Source organism: Amblyraja radiata, chromosome 4, assembly GCF_010909765.2.
Source record: "Amblyraja radiata isolate CabotCenter1 chromosome 4, sAmbRad1.1.pri, whole genome shotgun sequence".
Classification (NCBI taxonomy): Eukaryota; Metazoa; Chordata; class Chondrichthyes; order Rajiformes; family Rajidae; genus Amblyraja; species Amblyraja radiata.
Window position 1 is genome coordinate 79,325,928 of NC_045959.1, and position 25,778 is coordinate 79,351,705.

At 42.7% G+C, this 25,778-nt stretch overlaps 1 long non-coding RNA gene across 1 annotated transcript in view; it reads right to left on the minus strand.

The window, feature by feature from the left end:
* LOC116972306 overlaps positions 1 to 13,962 on the minus strand; it is a 52,145-nt gene extending 38,183 nt beyond the window's left edge. The window contains exon 1 of the long non-coding RNA XR_004411771.1: positions 13,586 to 13,962. This is a non-coding gene — a long non-coding RNA (uncharacterized LOC116972306). The remainder of the gene's footprint in view (positions 1 to 13,585) is intronic.
* Positions 13,963 to 25,778: the final 11,816 nt, after the last annotated feature.

Below are 25,778 nucleotides of genomic sequence, written 5' to 3' on the forward strand. Positions count from 1 at the left end.
GACTAATACCTAATTACTGCCCGACTGAATACCATCTAATCCATATGATCATCTTCAACAACATGGCATCAAAGCATCAGCATCAAGAAAAGCATTGCAACGAGAAGATCAATGCCAAAGCTTCTCCAGGACTCCACGAAGCTACCACATGTCAGAAATATTCAGTCAGCCAAGACCCTACATGAATCACAAAGTAAGGAACTTTGAATGGCTAGCCACAGATTATGAACTGGCCTGGAATTGGTAGCTGTGAAGAGGTTTGATTCTGTAACAAAAAGAACGATGTCTGATTGACATCAATGGCAATAAGTTGACTAAATTAAACATAATTGGAGCTTCTCAAGGTAAAGGAAACAGGATTACAGGCACCTGAAAGCAGAGGTTAGGCTGAAAACCTATGACCTAATAAACAGTTGTTAGATGCAGAGAGAGCAGAAGATTCAGCAACTTGCAAATGGCCATAACATAGTCAAAGAGTAATACAGCATGGAAACAGGCCCTTTGGCCCAACATGTCCATGCCGACATGTGAGAGGTTTTCAGCCATCTACAAGGTCTTTGCTCGGGTCATCTTGATCCGCCTGCAGAAGCTGGCAGAACGTGTCTACCCAGAGTCACAGCGCGGTTTCCGAGCTGGAAGGTCAACAGTAGACATGGTCTTCTCCCTTCGCCAGCTCCAGGAAAAGGGCAGAGAACAGCGGATGCCCCTGTATGTTGCTTTCATTGACCTCACCAAGGCGTTCGACCTCGTCAGCAGAGATGGCCTATTTAAGGCTCTGCCAAAGATCAGCTTCCCACCAAAACTGCAGAGCATAATAGAATCCTTCCACATCAACATGAAGGGGACAGTGCAGTTCAATGGCAGCTTCTCTGAGCCCTTCGACATTCGCAGTGGAGTCAAACAAGGCTGCGTCCTCGCTCCCACACTCTTTTGGATTTTCTTTGCTCTGCTCCTGAAACATGCCTTCGGCACTGCAACAGAGGGGATATACCTGCGTACTAGATCAGATGGCAGGCTCTTCAACCTCCCCCGCCTCAGAGCAAAGACAAATCTACGTGAAGCTCTCATCAGAGACATGTTGTTTGCCGACGACGCCACAGTTGTGTCCCACACCCAGCAGGAACTACAATCACTGATGGACCGCTTCTGTCGGGCATGCAAGGACTTCGGGCTGACCATCAGCCTGAAGAAGACGAACATCTTGGGGCAGGATACAGAGGTGCCGCCTGTCATCACCATCGACGACTACAAACTTGATGCCATCCATCAGTTCACGTACCTCGGCTCCACCATCATCGACAACCTCTCCTTGGACACAGAGATTGATAAGAGGATCGGGAAGGCAGCTACAACTCTCACTCGCATCACAACTCAATTGTGGACCAACCCAAAGCTGAAGACAAAGATAGCAGTCTACAACACCTGTGTCAACAGCACGCTGCTGTACGGCAGTGAGACATGGACTACCTATGCCAGGCAGGAGAGAAGACTCAACACCTTCCACCTGAGAAGCATCTGCCGTATCCTGGGCATATCCAGGCAAGACAGAGTGTCCAACGCCGAGATCCTGTCTCGCTCCGGCCTTCCCCGTATGTGCCCTCTACTCAGGCAGCGCAGACTGCGGTGGCTGGGCCATGTCCACCGCATGGAGGATGGCGGTATTCCAAAAGACATCCTCTATGGAGAGCTGACATCTGGGAGGAGAACCATCGGCCACCCCCAGCTACTTTACAAGGATGTCTGCAAGAGAGATATGAAGGCGCTCGACATCGATGTGGAGTCCTGGGAGAGCCTTGCAGCTGACCACACAAGGTGGAGAGGTACCCTAAACCAACATCTCAAAACGGGGGAAGAGAAACTGTTGAACGCAGCGGCAGACAAGAGGGCAGGCAGAAAGGAGCGCAGCAACTTCAACAAACCAGAGACCTCACACAAATGTGACCTTTGCCACAGAGACTGTTACTCCAGCATTGGTCTCTTCAGCCACAGGTGACGCTGCTCTAGCCGAGGTTTGGAGCAAGCAGCCAACAACTAGGATGCATCACCCATGGTCAGTCATGACCGAGGGGGCCTACCACATCCCAAATATCCCGAGCTCCAACCCACTGCAAGAGAGGTAAACTCATGAGACAGAGAGATAGTTGACAACCATTGGGAGGAACACTTTGAACACATACTCATCAGTGACTCTGCCTTTGCCAGGCACACACTTGACTGCATCCCAAGGCATCGTCTCCGGACCAGCTTGCATCCATTCCTGTCGGCTTATGTAACATAACAAGGCCTTAGGGGCAAACAAGTATCTCCACAGAAATCAAAAAAATATTTAATTCATTGTCAGAAGTGCATGAATATTAAACAGTACCCTCATCTAAAAAAAACCTGTTTGCATAAGATATCCAAAATGAACAGGGAACTGAATCATCAACCTATTCAACATACCACAATGATTTATTTCATTTTACCAGTAATCTCTTTTTGCTTCCAATAAGGTTTTGAATACATGCACTCACATATATTGTGCAGAGAGAAAGTGGCAAAAACATAATAAATAGATGAGAAGAAAGACAGATGCTGGATGAATGGATGGGTGGGTGAATTGTTCGATGCATATGAAATATTAACTGAATTTTAATGAAATAAAAAGGGGGATTTAAGTAGCTAATTTATGCACATAATTCTCCCACAAACAACACTGATAGAATGGTCATATTATCTGATCTTTAAAGCGTTGGTTAGGGATGAGTGGCGCCTTTGCCCATAGCGCCCTGAAGTTAAAATCCCCCTTCCTGAAATCTAAGTAAACAAGACTCAGTACTTTCCCAGTCCAGTGACAGATGTACATCTAGAATTGGAGTCAATTAGTGCTTGTTACTTTATGCAAAAATTGTGCATAAATTGATATAGATCTTGAGTGGATCATGTTGATGATCATTTCCTGGTGAAACTGTCCACTGCAAAATTGGAAGTGACACCTCCGTGCATTATGTTCACGAGCATGCCTGACATTTTTCAGTTCAAGTTCAAGTTCAAGTGAGTTTATTGTCATGTGTCCCTGTATAGGACAATGAAATTCTTGCTTTGCTTAAGCACACAGAAAATAGTAGGCATTTACTACAAAACAGATAAATGTGTCCATATACCATGATATAAATATATGAGGTGTGACATGTTCCCATTTGATGACAGTATTATTTGCACTATGCCCATTTTGACTCTTACCAACATAAACTGGAGCTGCAATCTATGACCTTCATGGATCAGCCTCAGTGCAACCAGAAGAATGCTGTATATTTTAACCACCGTTTAAAGGAATGGCATTGGGAATCTGATTGGGCAACAGCACACCTCATTGCTGGCAGCTTTTACACCGTTCAAAACCCACATACTGTGCTCAAATTACAGGAGTGCTCTCTCTTGCATTCTAGTAAAGAAATGGAACCTCAGTGGCGGCAGTGACTCCATTAGTAAAGCCTGGCCTGTCAGTGTGCATGAGGGACCTCAGGCACCAGACAAGTATAATCCCATTTGGTAAAGAACCTCCTCCCATGAAGACTTCAAAAATACACATTCTACCTTGACTTCCCCAAAGATCAATGTATGTAAAACAGACCAAAGTGGTGATCACGGATGAATGTCACATTGTACAGAGATACCTCAGCCAAACTCCCTGCTCACGTTGGGGAGGTCAAGTATTCACACTGACTTTGAAATTCACTGCATCAGTATTTTTCCATGTGGCTCCAGCAATCTCTGGGCTATCTGCCAGCATGTTGTTTACTACTTTGAAAGGTCACCCCAGCTCATGAAGAAGCTTTGATTTCAGTGAGGAACAGGTGGCAGCTCAGGCACTTGTATTTCCCAGCATTGTCGGCTTCTCACGAGTACCACATGCGGCTTCCATTGACCGTTTCATAACTTCTTCCACGTACAGGTAGTTGAGGGTCTTCAAAAGAATTTCCTTATGGTGTCTGGCCAGTTTCTGGAAAGTACACGTGATTTATTTATTCACAGAGGGAATGCTGTCCCAGATATTCCCGATGAGCAGCACTGCCCAGAGCAATGCCCATATGAACAAGGATTATTCATGGATTCATGAACAAGGATTACCCCTACTTTCCTGCCTCCTCATAGTGTGCTCTTCAAACACCGCAGCAGAGTGACTCATGGAATGTTTATGACAAAGAAGGAGCATGTTTGGCCCTTCGGGTTCATTTGTGCCTAATTCCATTTTCTGAGGTCAGTCTAGAGCCCTGCAGGTGCCAGTTCTACAAATACAATAACCTGGATTTTTCACAACATTCTGGGGGTAACTCAGCGGGTCAGGCAGCAGAACCTTCAAACTGAGTGAAGGGTCTCAACCTGGAATGTCACCTATTCCTTTTCTCCAGAGATGCTGCCTGACCCACTGAGTTATTCCAGCAATTTTTGTCTCTCTTCAGTATAAACCAGCATCTGCAATTCATTCCTACAACCTGGATTATTCAGTTAACTGAATTTAACTTCCCCAACTACCCTGATGGGATTTGCTCTCATGTTTTGGGGACATTACCTGTCCATGGATTTTTAATCCATTACTTTAATCCATTAATCCATATCATCATCCCAGTGAAGGAGCAACAGAAACCAAGCTGAATCATCGTGGAAATTGGCCTAAAAATGAGTATGTTTTCTGCACCAGCCGGGAGAAACCTGAACTACCTGCAAAAACTAATGCAAAGAGTTCATCATGTTATGCTGCATTATGCTACATGCATGATAAAATCAGCAGAATGTGCTAGAGGAAGAACCAGGCAGGTTCAAACCCAAGTCCGCAAATTCAGTCCCCAAATAATTAAGTGCCCCGCTCCCTACCCCACCCACCCCACTCCATATTCCCCCTGGTACTAATAACACAGTCCACCAACATGCACAAGGAATGAGGCTTTTAGATAGGTACCTGGATATGCAGGGAATGGAGGGATGGAGATCTTGGGACGGGCAACTGAGATTAGTTTATCTTGACACCATGTTCGGCATGTACATGGAGGGCTGAAGGATCTGTACCTGTGCTGTACTGTTCATTTGTTCTATGAAGATAAAAGTAGAAAATATTGGAAACCCTCAAAAGACAGGCAATCAGAACAGGGATCTGACCAAGTTCCGATGAAGGGTCTTCAGCCTGAGATGTTTATCTTATGCTCTTTTCCACAGATGCAGCCTGATCTGCTGAGTGTTTCCATTTTGTTTTTGTCTCAGATTTCTAACACCTCCAGTTTTTTTTAATAATTTGCAATCAGAATCGGGAGTTTAGATGAGACATAACAATCCTTCACTCACTGCTTTACAAGTCCCCACTTGTATTGGTTTTCACACATCAATAAATGGATCCCTGATCCACACTGAAAATGGTTTGTAGCACGGTGGTCTGTGGCCCTGGCATTGTGTCTGAGGACATGAGATTTAATTGTGCATTGTTTGCTTCAATGGATAATCTCACTTCTGCAGAAGGCAACTGTAGCTGCCTCCTTCCAGTCTCTTATTGTATTGACTGCAGTAGGTCTCCAGCTGCCCTCACACTTGTCCTCGCCCCTCCCCCCCCCCCCCCCCCCCCCCCCCCCCCCACCCCCTCCCCTTCCCCACCCACCCCAGGACATAGGACGTTTGTTTCTCACCTTTGAGATTGACCGGGTTTCTTTCACTAAATTTGGGAGCTTCCTCCCACTCCTCCAGCCTCGCAAATCTCCATGGCAACCACTGTGTATGTGGCTGCTGTCTATGAATGAAGCAGGGGTGAGCCTTTCAGGGACTCGTGCTTTTCTAATTCGTTAAGTTGTTTGAAGTTACCCTAAATTGAGTGTGATTCCATCAGCTCCCAGCCAAAACAGTGCAAGTCCTGCTTTAGTGTAACTTGCTGGAAGTAAACTATCTGTTTCAAACATATTTTTTTTGCCAATTTCACATTTATTTCTAACGGGAGTTTAGAGCATTGAAGGGAGTTTAGAAGGGAGTGAAACCTGTTTTCAAGTTGTCACTGGGCTGAGGACTGGAAGCACGTCCGCATCTACTCTCTCCAGCGGATTTCAAGTTCCCAGGGTCTATTTCGTCGCTAATAATGTTCTTCTTTCAACGTTGCTGAAACAGGTTTTGTAGTTATTATCACATTGCTGATCGTGGGAGTTTACTCGGTGCGTTGGTTGGTTAGGTGTTGTTTCCTTGCATTAGAACGACAAATGTACGTCACATGGTGTAAAGTGCTTTGGGACATCCTGAAAGGAAGGAGGAATGCGCGATGTACTGCGGATCTTTCTCTTGGTGCTGTTGCCAGTCAGCATTATCATTGAAGGTTGATGGGGGGAGGGGGATGGGGGGAGGGGTAGGGGGGGGGGGGGGGGGGGCATTGGCATTACTTTAATAGTTTGGTGAAGAAACTGGGTCTCTACTGGGCATTTGAATGTGTCCCATTCAGCCTACCTGGATATATTCAATTGGATTTTCAGCGGGAGACGTCATTGTTATTAAAAAAGATATTACCATCACACTCGTCCCATCTCCCCGACCCCAAAACGCCCTCTCCTGAGCGCGCACCCCAAAGAACGCAGACCCCAACGATCCCCTCTATATCCCACCTCTCCATCCCACTTCTCACACTCTCCCTCAACTCCCTTTCCCACACCCCCTCCCTTCCCCCTCTCCCTACTCCTCCCTATCCCTTTCCCCCCCTCCCCCTCTCCCCCCACGGGTGTGCGGTGGTGGGGGGGGGGAGAGAGTGTATGGGTTAGTGTGTGTGTGACGCCGCAGGCTCCCCCCCCCCCCCCCCCCCCCCCCGCAACCGCGCGTTGAGGGGACGGGACCCAACGGGTCCCCCTTGGACTAGTCTATCTTAAATCTACCAGTCGACGATCCCTGACAGCGAAATGGAAACGCCTGCCCCATGGCCCTTTAGTTAGATGTTGTGATTCATTAAATAAATATGGCTATTGACGATAGGAAACGAACGATTAATGACAAATGTTATATTCCCATTGAAAGAAAAGTGAACTATTTCAGTTACATGAAATATGAAGGAACTGCAGCTGCTGATTTATACCAAGGATAGACACAACGAGCTGAAGTAAATCGGCCAGTCAGGCAGCAACCCTAGAGAAAAGGGATAGGTGACGGGTCGGATCGGGACCTTTCTTCAGGCTGAGAGTAGGGGGTGGGGAGAAAAGCTGGAGACGAGAATACTATCACGACGAAACGTCACCTAGCTGACGTCACCTATCCTTTTCCTCCAGAGATGCTGCCCGACTCGCCGAATTACTCCAGCACTTTGTGTCTATCTTCCAGTTACGTATTTGTTCCTAACGACAATGTTCCATATTCCTATTATGTATATGCTCAACGTCAATAACTCTATTGTAATTCACTCATCGGCGCCAGAAGCCTTGGTCGCTATCAAGGTAGTTGAGGAAATTCCCGCGACTTGTCAAGAGTCAAGAGTGTTTTATTGTCATATGTCCCAGATAGAACAATGAAATTCTTACTTGCGATCGCTTCAACTCTTGTGGAGAAAATCAATAACAAATCTGCCAACCAACAAACTCCGACGGCACGGCATCTCCAACGCCGGCACAGTAGAGAATTTGCAATTTACTTTAATTCATTAAATTGTATTGTTAAGATATAAAGTTACAAATGTAGTGCCTATTGTGCTATCTCACCACACTTACAAATAAGACATTCTTATTCTGTCCCTCTTATGGTTAATATGTTGTTTTGATTTAATGCAAATATTCGTTTTATCTGCAAAATTTGAATCAAATTAGGACTGATAATATGATTTATTAAAGGGCAATGAAAATGTTATTAACCTAGTTAAATTCTAAAATCTTTTATTATCTCTCTTTGATCTTTGTAGAATTCCCTGTTATAATTTTATTTTGTGATTTCTTACCATCTTTTAAAGTACGGATAGTGTGGAAGTCAAGTCTACACGATTTTAAGTAGGTGAAATCCACCCACGGGAATTAAATCGAGTTCCAATATGGAACTAATTTTATCCATTTCGGATTTTCTATTAAACTGTCATTTACAAACTCTGGTCTAATTTTGTTAACGTTCAAACGTGAGATTCAAAGATCGAATATTTTATGGTATGCCGCCTCAGAGCTGAATCTCAACCCTTTAATAGACAATACGGGCATCATCAAACGCTTTTCACCAACGCTTAACTGAATGAAACAAAAACAATGAATAGATTTCGTTCGATTTCTATTACCGAAAGTTTCAATAAGATACTCTTAAACTATAGTCTTAGCAACTACTCCGAACTCTCAAATAATTCAGTCATTTGTGCCCAACAACATTCTTAATTTAATCTGCATTAAAACTTAGATCAAAGTTGTGACTGTGTTCTATACGAGCAAACGAGGAATAATATAAACGTGCCGTATAATGATGGCACATTCGATGCCAAATGAAATAAGTGTGCAGTATATGTTCTTTGAACTGACAATGCTTGGTGCTTTGGAGATCCCACCAGGCATTGCAGTTCTAATTATAAAGAACGCAAATTACCATCTGAGGGGGAAGGGAAAATCAAACGTTGCTTTTGATTTAACTAAATCCAAGATAAAAACTGAACCCCTTTAGATAAAACTGCGACTATTTTCTTTAATTAAATGGGGTGTACTACCCTTAGCCTACAATCCACAGATTATGCAAAGGATTGGATTAACGATTAGAGCTGCATTCGTACAAATTGTGATTCCACCTGAATTGTTCTGCGCTCTAATGTTACCGAACGCATTGACGCTAAACTCCAGTAGGAGTTGAAAACTCTAATGAGGATCGGGTTAATAAATAAATCAGTACAACGTGACAGCTCTGAAGTCGGAGCTCTGAACAGCAAAGTTACAAGCAGCTGCTGCCAGAGAGGAGACGCTGACTTTGGCGAGGCAACCAAAAATGAAAGAAACATTATTTGAGTAATTATTGTTAAACCATACACAACATTTCCTTTATCCTTCCGGAGAGCAACCTCTGGTGAAAATGCAACTGGAATTAAAAGCAAGTCCAAGCACATGAAAAACATACCCAAGCAATTATTTGGTTAGCTAGTATTACTGACAATTTATTGCATTGTTGTTTGTTGTATATTTATATGTTGTGTTGTTGTGTTATGGTCCTTGTAAAGCTTCTGAAAGTAAGAATGTCATTGTTTTGTTCCAGATACATTTGACAATTATCCAGCTATCATTAAAGGGCGCTCATAAAATATCACAATGAGCAATAAGGAAATTGTTTCCGGTCACTTACTTCCTCCTTTAAAGTTCTTTCTAAAGGGTTCAGAAAAGAAAAGCAGTGAATAGACAAGATGGATCACAATTGATGACACCAAAAGTTGATGTTTGCTTCACCCAAATTGTATTATACATTGAGTCTAAAACTCAACATGCTATTTGCCATCCTAAACGTGCATATTAACAGGAATGTATCTTCTCTCGCTGTAACGTAAACCAAATCCAAAATCTTTTCACTAAGAATATGTACACAGATCCTAAAGAGATACGAAACAAAACCATGCATTATTTCCCCATCACAGTTCAGGTGTAGATCCAAATACTTCATTATTTGTCTTAAACTAAAAGTTGAGCTTTTAACATCCTTTATTAGTATCTGCATATAAACCTAGAAACCAGACACCATTGTGCCAACAACAAGGAAAGAAAAAAAATCCTTGCCTTTGTATTGTGGTTTCCTGGCCTAGGTCAACCCAAATGCTTTCTGACCAAATGCCATTTTGTATTCGCTGTTGCAATGTTGAAAGCTTAATGGCCAGTTTGTATGCAACAAGCTCTCACATGCAGCAGAGTATTAATGATGTGATCATCCTTTTTTTAGGACTGGTGAATGAAGGGGAAATATTGCTCAAAGGACCTGGGATAACTCTCCTGCTGTTCTTCAAAATAGCACCATAAGATCTTTTCACATTCACAGAGAGAACAGATGGGGCCTTTCTGTAAGGTCACATTTGAAAGACAGCATCTCTGTCAATGCAGCACTCCATCAGTGTTGCACTGGAGCATTCACCTGGACGTTTATGCTCAAGCCTGTGTCATGGGACTTCAACACATGAATTTTTAAGTCCCAGGTGAGAGTGCTGCATGCAAACAACACTTAAGGATTCTTTTTTGAGAAGGCACAGGTATGAGAACACATACAAACTTGGTTCAATTTAAAGACAGAAATGGCCTACAGAGCTACGAACCAATTGCCATCAAAAATGTCTCTGAAGACAAAATTCTGGCTCCAACTATTTCATCCATTAAGTTTGGCATTTTCCCTTCAGTAATGTAGAAAATAAATAAAACCAATTTTGGAAAATTAAAATATATACACCTTTAAAAATCCCATGAGAAATTTGATTAGATAGGTTTGCCGGAGTTTACATTCCTGCTGCTCCTGGAGAATGCCTGAAGGTAGAGATACTAATGCGGGATGCAGTCTTTGTTGGTAACACAGCCGGGCAGTCATTGAAGTGTGCTTTAAATATGGACAATACTGTTCCAACCACTGGAACTGACCTGATTCGAAACACTAGCAACCCTCCTCATATAGCACCTTCAGACATCATTTCAAAGAGTAATTTCATGACAGTAAGCATGCAGAACACATCTCAAATAATGCACAGATTAAATCACAGTCATGTACATCGTATCCGGGGTCAAACGATTGAGTACCAATCTTCTGATCAACACAATACATAAAATTTAGCTGTTTGGTGAAGTGAACAAATCATTTCATCCTGCTCACTCATGCCCTTGTTGAAACAATTACATTCTCTTGTTTTTCTATTGATTGAAGCTACAATGTCTTTCTGTTTCATGAAAGTTTAATCCACATTAAACAAACCTTTGCTTAAATAATTCCTCCTCAACTCTTTCTTTTGCCAATATTCCTGATTTAACTACCCCATCTGACATTATAACTGGTAAGTATTTACCAGTTACAAAATTGTTGCCCAAATATCATCTCCTCTGGAACTTTAGTGTACAACACCCTGTTCAATGACTCCGAATGCTATACAAAAATGATGTGCTCAAGACTTGAACACTGTACCCTCACCCAAGGGTGTCTTTTCTCCTACTTAACTACAACTACTATGTATGACATTAAATAACTTACTGTTTGACTTTAAGCCTCAATCTATTCTCTTCATTGTAATCCATCCAATTTCACTGAATTATTAATGATACTATGTGTTTCCCTTTAATTCCCTAACCTGTCAGTAACCCAAGTACACATTTTTGTTTTTCTATGCAGCCTCATCGAGCTGAAATCAAAATTCTTCCCTTCACCTGCTCTACCTACTTTTCGTCCGCAATACTCAAACTATGTGTACACTGCTTCCTTTTTTTTAGCATTTGATTTCAATATTCAGATTATTTTTAAACAAAGTATTGAAAACTTGATTAATACCGTTCTTTCTTAGCTATGAAAGATGCCCACCTTAACCTTTCTCTTCGGCACCTCAATTTTAAATACTGGTTATTTATACTGTACTACAAACTACAAGTTTATTTTATTTGAATAAAATAAACTCAAGCACTATCTGAGTTCTCATTGCAGACTATTATTTTCATCCTGACATGTTATACCTTCCCACCTTTTAATTGCTTCACTCCAAACACAAAATAGAAAGTTTGAATTTAAATGACACCTTATTGCATCTGTACAAAAGTGTCAATTATCTGTGAATACAGGAAAATTTGGCTGTATGCAAAGAGAAGTGACACATTTGTAGAGATGCAATTTTACACATTATGTGTAAAATAACTGTTTTACACATTATGTGTAAATTTGCATGTCTAAGAAAACACAATTATTTTACACGTTATGTACCAACAAAGGACGATGCTATGGACAATGCTATTACAATATGGTTGTTTTATCAAGAGAGAGATACTGGCCAAGACGCGGTGGGGGGGGGGGGGGGGGGGGGGGGGGGGGGGTGCTTTTCTGCTGTAATGTTGAGGTTAGTTGGAGGTATATTGCTCCTAACTAAATAGATCACGTTATCAAGGAAATATATTTCCAACAACCCGCTTCACCATTCCCATCCTGGATTGGCATTTCAACCGACCATCTTCCATGCAGCGACAATAGCGCTGCCCTTGACGCTTAAAGAGATTGGTGCCTCTTAAAGGACAAATAAAGTGTCCACTCAAAACCAAGGCTGAAATATCAAATGATGCGTCCGCTATTAACGAGATGTGGGCTACACCCAAAATAGAATTGAGGCTCGCATTGTTGACTCAGCATCAAATATAATCTAGGCCAATACACGCATTTCCAACTCCTTGGAAGCTTCCGAACGGCTTTCATATGATCATCCCGCAGTTCAACCTAACCCAATTTAAGTAAAATGCAATATACGATATTAGACCCTAGTGCTGCTTCGTCAGCTTGTATATTGACTGTATCTGCACTGTTTCTCTGGACTAAATATTGATGTAGAGACCTTCAAATATTTGATGTACACAGTGAGCGACATGTTTTACAATCTGACTTCAATGTGAAACAATCAGAATTCCGAACCATGTTCCATACCTTGCAGAATACACCAGGGAACGAGGTACAATTTGAAATCAGCTCGGTGCCTGCGTTTTACTACGTTTTATTCATAAGGTAATTATTGTGGCTTGTTTAACATCCATTGTCCACTATGAACAGACGATTTCTGAGTGCAATTGAATCGAGAAATTGGATCTGATGTTTGCTTTCATATTATTTCTTGAACAAAATATTGTATTAACTGTTCCTTTTTGAAACAATTTAGCTGGGAATACGATTTGGATTCAACACTGAAATCCAAGTGTTCTGATAATGATTACAGAAATTCGGGTTGAAAATGCTGTTTATTATCAGTGCTATTTTCTGATGCTTGCATTTGATTTAGAGCATGGGTCAGCTACGTTCATGCCTCTTGTCAATCAGGCAGCAGGTCAGGTCCGCTGCAGTAAATTAAGGATTTTGTCCACAAACAGCCCGGATCGCGCGCGCGCATTGAGGATGATCATATCTGAGGAGTACAATCGACGTTTCTGCCCGTTCGTTTTTTTTAAAATATACTCAAGCCATTAACGACTCAGGTGATTCTTGATACTCGTTTGGTTTACCGTGCATGTTGTCTTTCATCTTACATTAATCCACATGCGTTTTACAAATCATTGCCTCTGTTCATACCTTTCTCTCCCACCTCCCCCCCCCCCAAAAAAAAAATCCTCAATGCTATAGAAACGACGGCGCCCCACTCAATGTGACCTTTCACAGGCTGCAGTCACCTACAGTTTCGTTCAATTCGAATCCATTACAAAGATCGAGTTACATTTGACGAATCGTGAAATTGATCAATGAAACTATTAGCATCACCAAAATAATCTTTAGAGGTTATTCTAACACTCAAGATGCACGTGTGCTCGTACTCCTTCTAAATTTCAAGATTCCTATTAACACTTTGGACCCGCTTTTATGTCCGTGTTAATTGTCCCACTGTTCATCAACAACGTAATCATTATATTATGCAGTTCATGTTTTACTATGTGACCTAGTATCTTACCTGAAATAATTTCCCACATTACTCCAGTGAGGGGACAGGATACCGACTGCCCACTCGTCTGTCCAGTGCCGATGTTGCAACGTCAAACAAACTTTCGTCAGATAATAGCTCTTGCAGCTGAAGTGCCTATAGAAGTTCTCCCTTTCTTTTTTTTTCAATGAGGCCTGTGGTCAGTACTGATTAATAACTTTTCTCTCCCTCTCTGTTGTGAAGTGCAGGCCCATTGCAGAACAATAGAAATGCCCTATGACCAAGAAAAGACTCGACCTTGTACTATTTCATTGTGTGAAGCTGAGAAAGGTCTTTAGGGGAGAGACCCTAAGCACTGACCCGCATATCTCCCGCAGACACTTCATTCACACAGCTCGACTTGCAGTCGCCCGAAACACAATTGTTTCACCACAACAATGTGCAGATTTTTGTTATAAACGTTAAATCGTTGGTTTATTATAATGAATGTCGTACATTATAGTATATATCTTGTTTTAGTTTCCATTTGTACCTTTCAAACGGGCAGGTGTCTTTACGAATTTCGCCTTACTGTGAAAGTACTAGTTCTTTCAATATATATTTTACCTATTGGATACACCCCTTTAGATACTCTGCAATGATTATTTTAAGTGATCAACCAAGAAAGGTTAAAAAAACATTCAGAAATATCTATTTTTAAGGTGTATTTGTTATGTTAACATCGCCCATATTATGTTTCCGCATTTAAATTGAATTAAATGCGGCAAATTTACCAATAGCACGATTCAATTCCATAATATGACTATTGCATATTACCTGAAAGCGTTGTAACCAATATTTAGCTGGTCATTTTTATTCAATAACCTTACGTTTCGATTTTGAACTATTTCAATTTGATTTGACATAAACCGAATAGACAACGTGTTAAACCGAAGCATATTTTCTTCGGAACACATTGCATTTTTTTTCTTGTTTGTTTAGAAAGCATTAAAAGATTACCCATCAAATGCGGTCCAGCTGACCAATGGTGGGCCCTTCAGAACAGTTCGATGTGCACACCTCTGGAATAAGACTAATGAACCCTGATTTGACGTCATGGTAATTCTTACTTCCAAAACTGAGTTTAAAAAAGTTACACAATGCAAATTCCTAGGTATTAAACGGATGGTTAAATCATATTTCCTTACACTTTATAGTCAGATCTTATTTAAAAACATCCTTTGAAGTTATTTTGACGTCGAGTATTTTGTACTACACAGAATATTGTGTGAACATGCCAAACTTCCTTCTACAGTTCAAAGTATCATTGTAAAGTCATTGAAAATGGCATTGAGTTTAAAGTCATTTAGAAGTACACTCAATGCGGTTATTTCGAGCCACAATTGTTCCTATTGGACGCATAGGCAAATATTCCGGTGCGTGCTGTATGTATTTTAAGACATGGTGGCCTGACCCTTCTATACAATCCGCTGTATTTATATGCAAATATTCCCGGTGCTTCTTGATGTCAGTGCAAACCCGTCGAAATAAAGAGTAAAAAAACATTAAAGTTTGCTGCAATAGGGTGTAGGGTGTGTCTCAAAGATAATTGATAGGATTTTTACTTGCGAGGCAGAGCTAATAAAGTTGTGTGTTTTACATATCCACCAATATTTCAAAGTATCTGTAAATATTGCTCGTCGCGTGTGTATTGCATGCATGTTCTACACATTATACTTGGCTTTTACATCCTCGCTATTATTCCATACCCCAGCTGGCCTCAGGCTTGTAAAGAGGTTTGAGGTGTGTTACCCGAATAACATGGACATGCAAAAATAAATTCATGCATTGTGAGTGCGAGGTAAATGCCAGACACACTACAATTCAACCTTTAGCATCGCCTTTACAGAAAACTATTGCCCTAAATGAAAACGTATATAATTACTATATCATTATATATTTTTTACTAAGATTGGCCAATACTGTTATATTTAATGGAATGCCACACTCAACTGTTCCGCCCGTGTTCCTCAAATGATTTGGTTTTCGTTCTCGAAGCCAGGTTTGAAAACAGGGATAGTAAATATTATTTTCATGCAGGGGATGGCCATGAAAATACAGCAAATAGCATAAACAATGGTGGCTGCCGGGATCCTGAGGCATAGATTTCCAAATCATGGCACAGAGATTCTGAATAGGGCTGAAAGGGGCGTATTATAATGCAGCCTATGTTGAGGGGAAATTGACATGTCAAAGATATACAATAAAAACGCATCAGCTTTGAAACCATTGCCAGTGACAACGTCCCTGTATATGAGACTAAAAACAGGCATGGTGCTTGTTACGAGGTGAATGTATGTACGAATACAATAATATGATGCAATCTGTAAAGTCTCCGCAGTTAGGGGTCATTTTGTTAAGGACGTCCTTGCTGAAGAACGAGGATGACTGACTCTGGAGGGTGACAGTATATGCTGAAACGATTTGCCAGCTCTGTCGAAGCAGCGTCATTCAGTCTACCGCCGTCAATTGAGGCAGCGCGAAGGCCTTTGCGTACAACTAGGCAACGATTAGAAAATAGAATGTAAATAAATTTAATCGCTTTAGATTAGAAATCGTTCATTTCCTGTTTATAATCCCGCATTTGGAGTTATCAATAGCACGACGATGTCGCCCAGAACATGGATTAAGAACCAGACTTGGATCTAGAAAATTACCCCAGCCGGTAGGCTGATCTCCTTCTCTTAACAAACGACAACAATAGTCTTGCTAAACGGTGTATTATCAAAAATGCTGGTTTAAAATATTTGTTGATCAATATATAATAAAGGGTAAAATATGTCAGATCGCGTTCATAATAAACGTTTACTGTTTACAAATCAGACTACGTAAGTTAATTTGTGTTTTACCTATATATATATATGATCATATTAGTTCACCTCCTAATATAACTATATGATAGAATTATAAATATCGTTATAAACGTTGAGATACAAACTCAATGTTCTTGGGACATTCAGTTTGTAACTCCATGGGTTTCTGCGCGGCCATACGGTTAGAAAAAAAACTATTTTCTAACTCAGCTGTCTGCGTGGTCGTGGTAATACTTCCAATCCATTTACAATCCTCATTCCATTAGCCTGTCCATAAATTCATATTAGGTTGAAACTGCAAGTCGTCGTACCAGGGCAGGTTTTAATTTGCTTTTCGGAAACAAATTCTGTGTTCCGCAATTACACCTGGCAGAAAACATGCAAAAGTGTATTTTTCAAAGCGATGCATCTGGGTCTTAAGTGCACAATGAGTGCAGTCAGTAGTCTCTTTCAGAGCCTATAGCGAACACCCCGCCCAGTGCAACTGCGCTGGGCTTTTCGTCAAATCAAATACACCCTTTGTTGCTGCTATAAAGTAAATGTATCGGGCACGATCTTCCAATTATTCTGAAACCTCCTTGTGGGCCAGATCCTTAACATTTGCTGCATGGGCTGGAAAACTTGCACATTTAAACGAGATTGAGGGACCGAGAAGTGTTTTAGAGCGTTCAAAGCCGGGTTTTGAGACACAAAAGATGAAGCCGGGAGAGAGAGATAGAAATAAACCTTAAGTGCGAGGGGGGGAAAAAATCCCTACGTTTGGAATTGGGAAATACACATCAAGTCTGCCGAAGGCAGCGGGAGCCTGGGAGAGAGTGACTGATTTAACTCATTGTGATGCATGGTGCGACCTGCCCTCTTTTGAGAAAAAAAAGGCATGCTTTACTGAACTGGGAGCATCTGACTCAGAATGAGAGAATGCAATGCGCTCATCCCGCTATTTCAACACCTCTCCCAGAATGTGCAGACTGCTGACAAAATGCTCCGCCGCCGCAAGCCAAGATATTTGTTACCATTGTCCCACGTTATGGATGTGCGACAAGTACAGAACGGAAGACGACGGTTTAATGGGAAGACATTAATTCAATTGTAAGGTGCGTGTTTCTGTTCTAAGCAATTTATACATTGAACAACACACAATGTGCCTCTTTCCTTTGCCCAACTGGTTCACTAAGAGGTGAATGACTGCAATTTTCTCGTGGAAAAAAACGGGACATTTTCGGCAGGGACGGCGGGCGTTGCGGGAATAGGGGCGGTCTGCGCCGCGGGGAAAGACTGAACCTCACGCATACTTTCACCCCTGTTCATACAAAAATTTCGAATTATTTTCGTGCTGTGTGTAGCTAAGATTGGAACGCATATATTTGTTTCCGACCTGCTTATCTTCCTGTCTGACGTTTAGTTTAGGTGCAGAATTAATCCCATCCTTTGTGCGCGCTCCCACCCCCACCCCCACCCTCCCAATCCCACTCCTCTTCATCTTGACCTTGTCGAGTACGCGCCTCCTGGACTCCTGTGGTCAGTCAGTGCTGTCGTTTGTTAAATATTTTCTTTTGATTTGAAACTCTTTGCAAAGCGGAATCAATCTTATATTCTTCTAAATGTGTTAGGTTTCCTTGTTCTTAGCAATCGCTCTGCTTACGAGTCGTGGACATAAATCAGTGAACCCACCCCCCAAAATAATCACAAGTAAAACATGCAAATCGCCTTTGCTTTCTTTGTCTATGGTGCTGAAGCAATGGAAGCTGGTTTTGAAAGAAAAAAAATGGCGAGTCCCATTGTAACTAGACTATTTTCTTCCGGTACAAGTACTAGTGAAGAAATTCTACAGAACCGGACCTCTTTTCATTATTCTTTTGTGCCCCTCTCATTTGAAGAAAGTGACATTTCAATCGATTACATAGCACACGGAACTGCAATTAACGGGGTACCTTTTTTTTAGGTTCACGATCCCGTTTTCGTAGATTTGGCCTGTTTTGTTCCTTGCTTCTCCTTGACTGACTTATCCTCCCAGGATTTTCCTAATTGTTTTGCCTGCTTCCCATCAACTTAGTTGCCTAGAATGTTTTACTACTTCACCAGGAGAAGCTACAATTAGAGTTCAAAGTATAAAGGGAAAGGCATATGGTAACGATGGATACCAATCTTCAATGGCAATAATGTTTAGAGAAGCTCAAATGTGTTTCGGAGCTATTTCTATAGCGCTGTCCTTATTTCCTTTAATCAGCTATGAATATATTAGGATTCTTTTAGTGGACGCTCTGTTAATTGAAATAGCCTTGTTTACCAAAAAATAAACTAAAATAAGGATATTCTAACATTATCAGATTTACTATTGCCATATGCACTCCATTTATTTCTGTTATTAATGGATGTTAATTCCTAAATATTATATTTTGAAAAATTGACAATCTTTTTTCGCAGTTAAGGCCTTTGTTTAACAACAGATAAATTGACCAAATATGCCATTTGAAAATGTGTATTGCAAAGCTTCGTCTTTTGAATGAAGCTATACTACATATTGCCAACGAGGATCACGTTCCGTCCACCGTATACTATCAAAAATACTGCAACAATTACTCCGCGGGGATAAAGTCATCTGCAAAAATAAACGTTTGAAGTGTAATGTGAATATGATCATCAGCTTGGGGCACATGATCACCAGCTTTCTCTGCAGGACCATGGACAACGATCCAGTTATGACTTTCTGTCCATTTGACAACGCAGCCACCGCTGTTTACCACCCCCCCCCCCCCCCCCCCCCCCCCATTTATAAAGCGAGTAAATTGATTGTTGGAAACTATCTGCCAACACGTTTTACCTGCTAATAGATTTACATGCACAAAAACTGCGTGGTATGTGCGCGGTTACTTCTCCTGATGCACAATCTGTGTGCTTGTGTTGGTGGGATCACGGCGGTCTGCCCCAATGTGGGCCTCTCAGTTCGGACCTGTTTGCCCTCACCGACTCTGCGTATTTCTATAGCGCTCTACTTATACTCTGGGAGACAAGGAGTCAGTAAAGTACTCAATGCCCACCCACAGCAACCCCCCCCCCCCCCCCCCCCCCCCCGCCCCTCCTCCTCCCCCGCCCCCTCACAACGCAACCACCACCCTGCGCCGCCACCTCCTCATCTCCTCAGCCACTGCGAAAGTCTCCCTCCTCGAACTGAATCGGTCTGCATCAGTGGCATGCTCTGGCGCATTACCTAATTCAAGAAATGGAAAGGCAGTTCTGCATCAAATGGGTACGTGTGCCGTGGGTGTGCATAGCGGTGCCTGAGTGCACTTTGTGTATTTGCTGTTTGCATCTATTAGAGTGTAAAAAAAAAGTTGTTAGTTGTCAGTACACATTCAGAAAGAATGGAAACCGTGTTCGGGAAGAACTGGGTGAAATGGCACTACGTTATACAGTCATTCCGGAACTGTGTGTGCATGTGAACGGAGGGCCGTGCAATCTTTAAATGCTAGGATCGTTATTAACTGTCTTGCACGGTATTCCAGTGCCATCAGGCGACGCTGTCGCGATAGTCAGGGTAGCGCGAACACGAGGATAGTCTGGGTCTACTGAGTAGATTTGGTTATATGGTTATTTCCACATTGAGACCCGACATGGGTAACAATAAAACTGGTTACTGCCTTCACGACTAATTGTGCCTACGTCCAAAGACGTGTCCGTCGGACTGGAATGAGGTTATAAACAATTTTATGAAATTGCTTTGCAAGAGGTACAGCGCAGTCATGGGAATAGCTGGACTCCAGCGCTCCAGCGATATGAGCCACTTTTTTTCTATGCGAATGCTTCTTTTTAAACAAAAGCACCAGTTTGGACAGTGTAGGTCCCTCAGCCTGTTCCTACGTATAGATCTAGTATAACGTTACTCGTTGATTTGAAGAGCCTTTTAACAGTGACCCGAGGGCTTTGTTATTCGCCTTTTTCTTAAGCAGTATGGATTATTGCAAACCCTCGTGTACCCCACCCCACTCCCTCCCGCTCGTCTTACCCTCAACCCTGCTCCAGGTAACTGAGATCCTTATTAAGCAGCTAGTTGATAATATTCGCCCGTGGTGGTGGTACGGACTGGTGGGGTGGAGGGGGGGTGAATGTCAATGGGGTCATGTGTGAACAAATGATCAAAATAAGCAAATAATCGTAAATATTCACTGAATTTTTTCCAAATGGCCTTAGTCAGAAAGGAAGTAGGCGCGGGTTACCTTGAGGGGGAAGGTGCAGGAAAACTGCCGATCAGCGGCCGCCAGAGGGGATAACTGCAGTTAAACCCCCGTTTTGAATTGGCATCGCTTTCGCTTGTTGAATTTCAAAGGACTGTTTGAGAGCAAATGTCTCCAGGTGTGAATGGCCGGGAGAGGACTAGGTGGGTGCTGCGGTGGAGCCACACAAGGCCGGGCGATGCTGTGACCCGCAGCCTCTCTCCACGCTCTCAAGGACATGGAGCTGATCAGGAGTTTGGGAGCCAACATCTGCCTGCCCGCTGACGTCATCGGCCCCATGTAATCCTCTTGTGCTAAAAGCAGATCCTTATTTATTTGGCTCGAGAGCCATTAATCCCTAAATATGGATCAGAAGCACGAGGGGAAAGGACTGCAGGAGACCACTCCGGCTCGACCGTGCCGCCAAGAAACGGGAAGAGATACTCCCACCCTCTGTGCCACCGATCGGGAATGCGGTGCATGGAAAGCCAACGTTTACATACATAGAGGTTGTGACATGTTTTCCCTTTATTTGCCGGGATTATATATGAGTCTGTTGGCCGATTGCAGCTCCAGCCTTCCTGAAAGACGTGCATCTGACATGTGTGCAGCTAAACGTCGCTGCGCTTCGATTCCAAGGACGATCTCTTGGTTTGATGTTTGCTGATGGTCTTGGCCTTAGAAAAAGCCCCCATCGCCACCCCGTTCCCAACCAAATAACACCCGCTCGCGGCCGCTTTTTTTTTTGTTAGAGACTCAGTCACTCCATAGGTTGCCTCCTGCTCACTGCAGGAGAGTAGTTTGCGATGCTCCGTGTGTGTTCCCGTCCGACCTACTCGCTGATGCGACCGAAGGCTGTTAATGGGAAAGACCCCCTCAGAACAGGCGTTTTATTTATCTGCACACTACAATCGTTTCTGTGAGCTATTTACCGGCGTGGAACCGCCGATTCGTTGAGCTTTTGTTTAGTGCCTGGACGGCTAAACCTTGAATGTTTAAAGAAATGCCTTTGTTGTGTCTTTTACAGAGTCCTTGCCCTTTACCGTGCCCGATGGCCACCGAGAATCGTATCTCCTTCCTAATTCCGTGCTGTTTGTATTCTTTATAGACGACCCTTCGCTCCCGACTTGGCCCGACCGAACGCCCGCACGCCACAGAGGGCGAAAGGATCAGTCAAGAGGTAACATCCAACAAGCGCTTCCTCTCAGCATGCCAGTTCTAACGTATGTGTCAAAAGGAAGAGAGGGGGGAAATGGTCAGCACAAAGACGCTCAAATGCTTTTCTTCGGCGCGGATCTAAAGCACGGATCTTCTGCAAGGGTCAGTCATCACTGCAGGGATCGTTCTTCACAGTTGCCATGGGTAAACACGTCCACGCACTTTCCCCCTGAGCACCGGGCCCTGCACAGTGATTTTCATGGAGATGTGCTTTGGTTTGTGTGTGTTTTTTTCCATATATTATATATTTAAAATGTGATAATATTTGCCGCAGGAATATCCAAATCAGCATCTGCGGAGTGGCAAGTGTCTGACCAGATGGGCCACCCAGCACACAGGGGACTGGGCAGGTGCCCCATCTACTGCTTTTGCGCACTGCAGAGGGCGAGGGGGGGGGGGGGGGGGTTAAGAGCGATAGTGAGAAGTTACAAGAGAGGGATAACGATGGTCCATATCACCCTGTTTTTTTTTACACAAAGTTGATTCAAGATAATCAAACAGTAAACTCAGTTTCTGTAAGTTTTATCATCATCTACTCCCCCCCGCCCCCCCCCTTCAACCCCACACAATATCATCAAATCGCCCTCGTGTAGCTAAGCGCGTGTGGTGGCTACAAGGTTTGTGGCCAGATCCTTTATTGCAGTGCATACAAGCAACATTTCAGCACATCTCATCAAATCTGGACCAATCGCAGACTATTGGGATCAATTCTAATTTCATTCCGTCGCAGAAAAAGAGCTCCCAGTCATTTCAACCGGACCTACCTCGGGAAACGGGCAGAATGGCTACAATTTACATTACGGGCAGTTTAGCGAAATGAATGCAATCAGCAAAAAAAAAAAAGATGAATGTTTACATCTGTTTACGCATTCGGTTGTATATTTCTCTCGCAATGCCACCGAGTGAACCATGTATTTTGGAATTGATGATTAATTCTTCCTCTTTTTCCTTCAAGCTGATGGCAGACTCGAGCTCTCCGTGTTCACAGCGGACCTTGATTTAATGTCATACAATTAAGGCACGCGGTGAATGCCAAGAGCCGAGCCACTGACGGCACTTTCCCAGCAACTTGACCAAACTTCAAATCAGATCAACCTCACCCCCAGCGCCAAACTGCCCCCAATTGGCCCGCACCCACTTAAAACCCAGTGAAATGGAACATTAAATAAAAGAGGACCAAATTACCCGCATTCACTTCAAAGGGACGATACATCGTGGAAAACGCTATTGATAGGTACTCCAATTTTTGCGTTATCGTTTATTTTTATAAGGATAATAAAACAGTGCGATTTCATTTGTAGCAATTTGGCGTAAACTTTCTAGTGTGATTACTACCACAGTTCCACGACTGCAGAAATGTCTCGATAAAGGTGCAATAACTATCAGACGATGACAGACAGTGCTCAACGTAAATGAAAGCCACTCGGTGTCACAGCGCCCCCGACAGAGCCATTCTTGCTTGGACTAGGTGCGCACGAACTGACATTGCCTTCAGTTTCCTTTGAAATCAGGCCTCAGAATGTGTCTCGAAAATAGGAGCGCTCTAACTGCGATTGTCATGCAGGAGGCCCCATTGAAATTGTTAATTGACAGATGTGTGTAGTGACTTGACCCTCTGTAAATAACACAATACACATCACCTTTTAAAATACAAACTCCCACATCTGCAGCACAGTGTGCTCCCGACGAGTCCTTTCTTTTACTTACTGGCCTGGGTAGTCAGGCACTAATTGACTGCTGCCTCCGGGCGCTACGTGGATTGTGTTTTGCCTGCTCAAAGATGGCGAAAGAGCGAAGTTTTTAGTATAATGTGATTATTTCTTTGACGAATGGATTTTTGGAAAGAATACAATAGGAAACGGCTGACAGATGTCAGTGAATCTGTTCAACCTTCGTTACAATCAAACGCTTTCGGAGGAGTGGCGAGACCGCCATTCACCCCAACTAAACTGACAGGAAGCTTTTGTTAAACCATCTAAAGAGAATAATCAGTATTCGCACAACACTCCGGCGGAGGTTTGCAAAGCTTGTGGAAAATACATGGCATGTTTTAATCAATTGCATCATAAAATAATTTAAAAAAACCAAGAGTAATTGATTATGGGTAGTGAGAGTTTAGGCTTTCCGAAAGCCGTGGCGCAGAGCTTCAACTGGGAACCAGCGCGTATAACCTCTAAGCACATGGATGTAAATTTCTCCGTATTTTGCTTAAACTGGACTGTTTCAGCCTAACTTTGGACAGTTTGACCAGCCAGATAGAAATCTGCAGAGGCGAAACGAAATAAATAAAATGATCCTAAACCTAGGTTTAATTTCCCCGGGTAGGCCAGGCGCTGTTTGTCTGAGGAAGATCCATCGCTCCCTAAAACGCCGCAGTTAAACTGAGGCAATCGATTCCAAATAATTGGTCAACTCGCTTGAAAATATATTTATTATTTAGGAGATCGAGCCTGTACCAATCAAGCGGAATCTCTCGGTACACTTCCAATATAAATATCTGAAATAAATGGAGACGCATTCAAGAAATAGCGTTGAACTCCTGTTATAGCTTCTGAAAACCCGACCCGACCCTAAACGTCGCCTATTCATGTCCCCCAGAGTTGCTGCCTGATCCGCTGAGTTGCTCCAGCACTTGTGTCTTTTTTGTAAGTCAGCACCAGCAGTTCCTTGTGTCTACAATTTTACCGAACTGTTTTCTAACGTGAAACGGGCCATTTTAATACCACTTAGTGCCACTCTTACCCAACCTCCTAATAATAGTAGGGAATATTTTGGAAACGTTTTTCACCATAATCCGCCAAACAAGTAAAAACATGTTAATCTAAATATCTATTTTGAAATCCGCTCGCCAGTTCTACAGCAAACTTGACAGGATTGTGTTATGTCTACATGTTTGCAAATACACCTTTGGTTTCCTGCAATACAGCAATGACATCACTTCTAAAGTACACTGTGTGTGTGTGTGTGGGGGGGGGGGGGGGGGGGGGAGGTCGCGGAAGACGCGACCATATAACTCATTCACTTGCATTGACTAATTCTGTTTTGCATTTTCCTTAGTCAAATCTAACAAGCGCCTTTTAAACAAAAATCTCCAGCATCACACCGATGTCAGAGGCTTGTTTTTTATCATACATAAGAAGCACATATACCTTTCCATAATTCCATAAAAAGACGTGTTACTTGCTTCACGCGTCCATGTTAAATTATATTTCCTTACCAAATTGATTCAAATGAAGCGCCTAAAGGTGTCTGAGCTATCTTGGTCAAGTGAATTGCAACATAATAAGTCTGTCAGCATCAATAAAGGTTTGAAAAAACGGACATTACGTCATATTGGCTTAGAATTCCAAAGCGAGACTTGTTATGGTTTGGAAATTATAGAACTGGCCGGTTTAACGTCTACCGATTGACCGAGCCAGATATTGCAGATCCCAGCTGAAAGACTCTCTCGCACCCTGTTCTTTCACTTTATTCAAGGATTTGTCGTTTTGCACTGCGACTAGTAGCCCCCTGACTACAGACTTCACAACGATCAACGTAAGTGGTATCTTCATACCGTAACCAAAGCCTTAGGTACCGAAAGAGAGAAGCGGTTCGTCACAAACAGTTCAAAATAAGTTGCAGGTACCGTAACTGCCTTGCAATTCTGACACCGTTATATCTGAAGAAGGGTCTCCACCCGAAACGTCGCCTATTTCCTTCGCTCCATAGATGCTGCCTCACCCGCTGACTTTCTCCAGCATTTTTGTCTATCTTCGATTTTCCAGCATCTGCAGTTCCTTCTTAAACGTTATAGAAACATATGTTCAGTTGTTTTACCTGATAATGCTTTCCTGCAGGTAAACAACGACATTTTGCGGAGTTTCCCGCTTTTGCGCTCACAGACCAGCGATTTACCGTCTGTTAAAGTAATTTGAGAAAAAAAACATTCGCACATTGGAG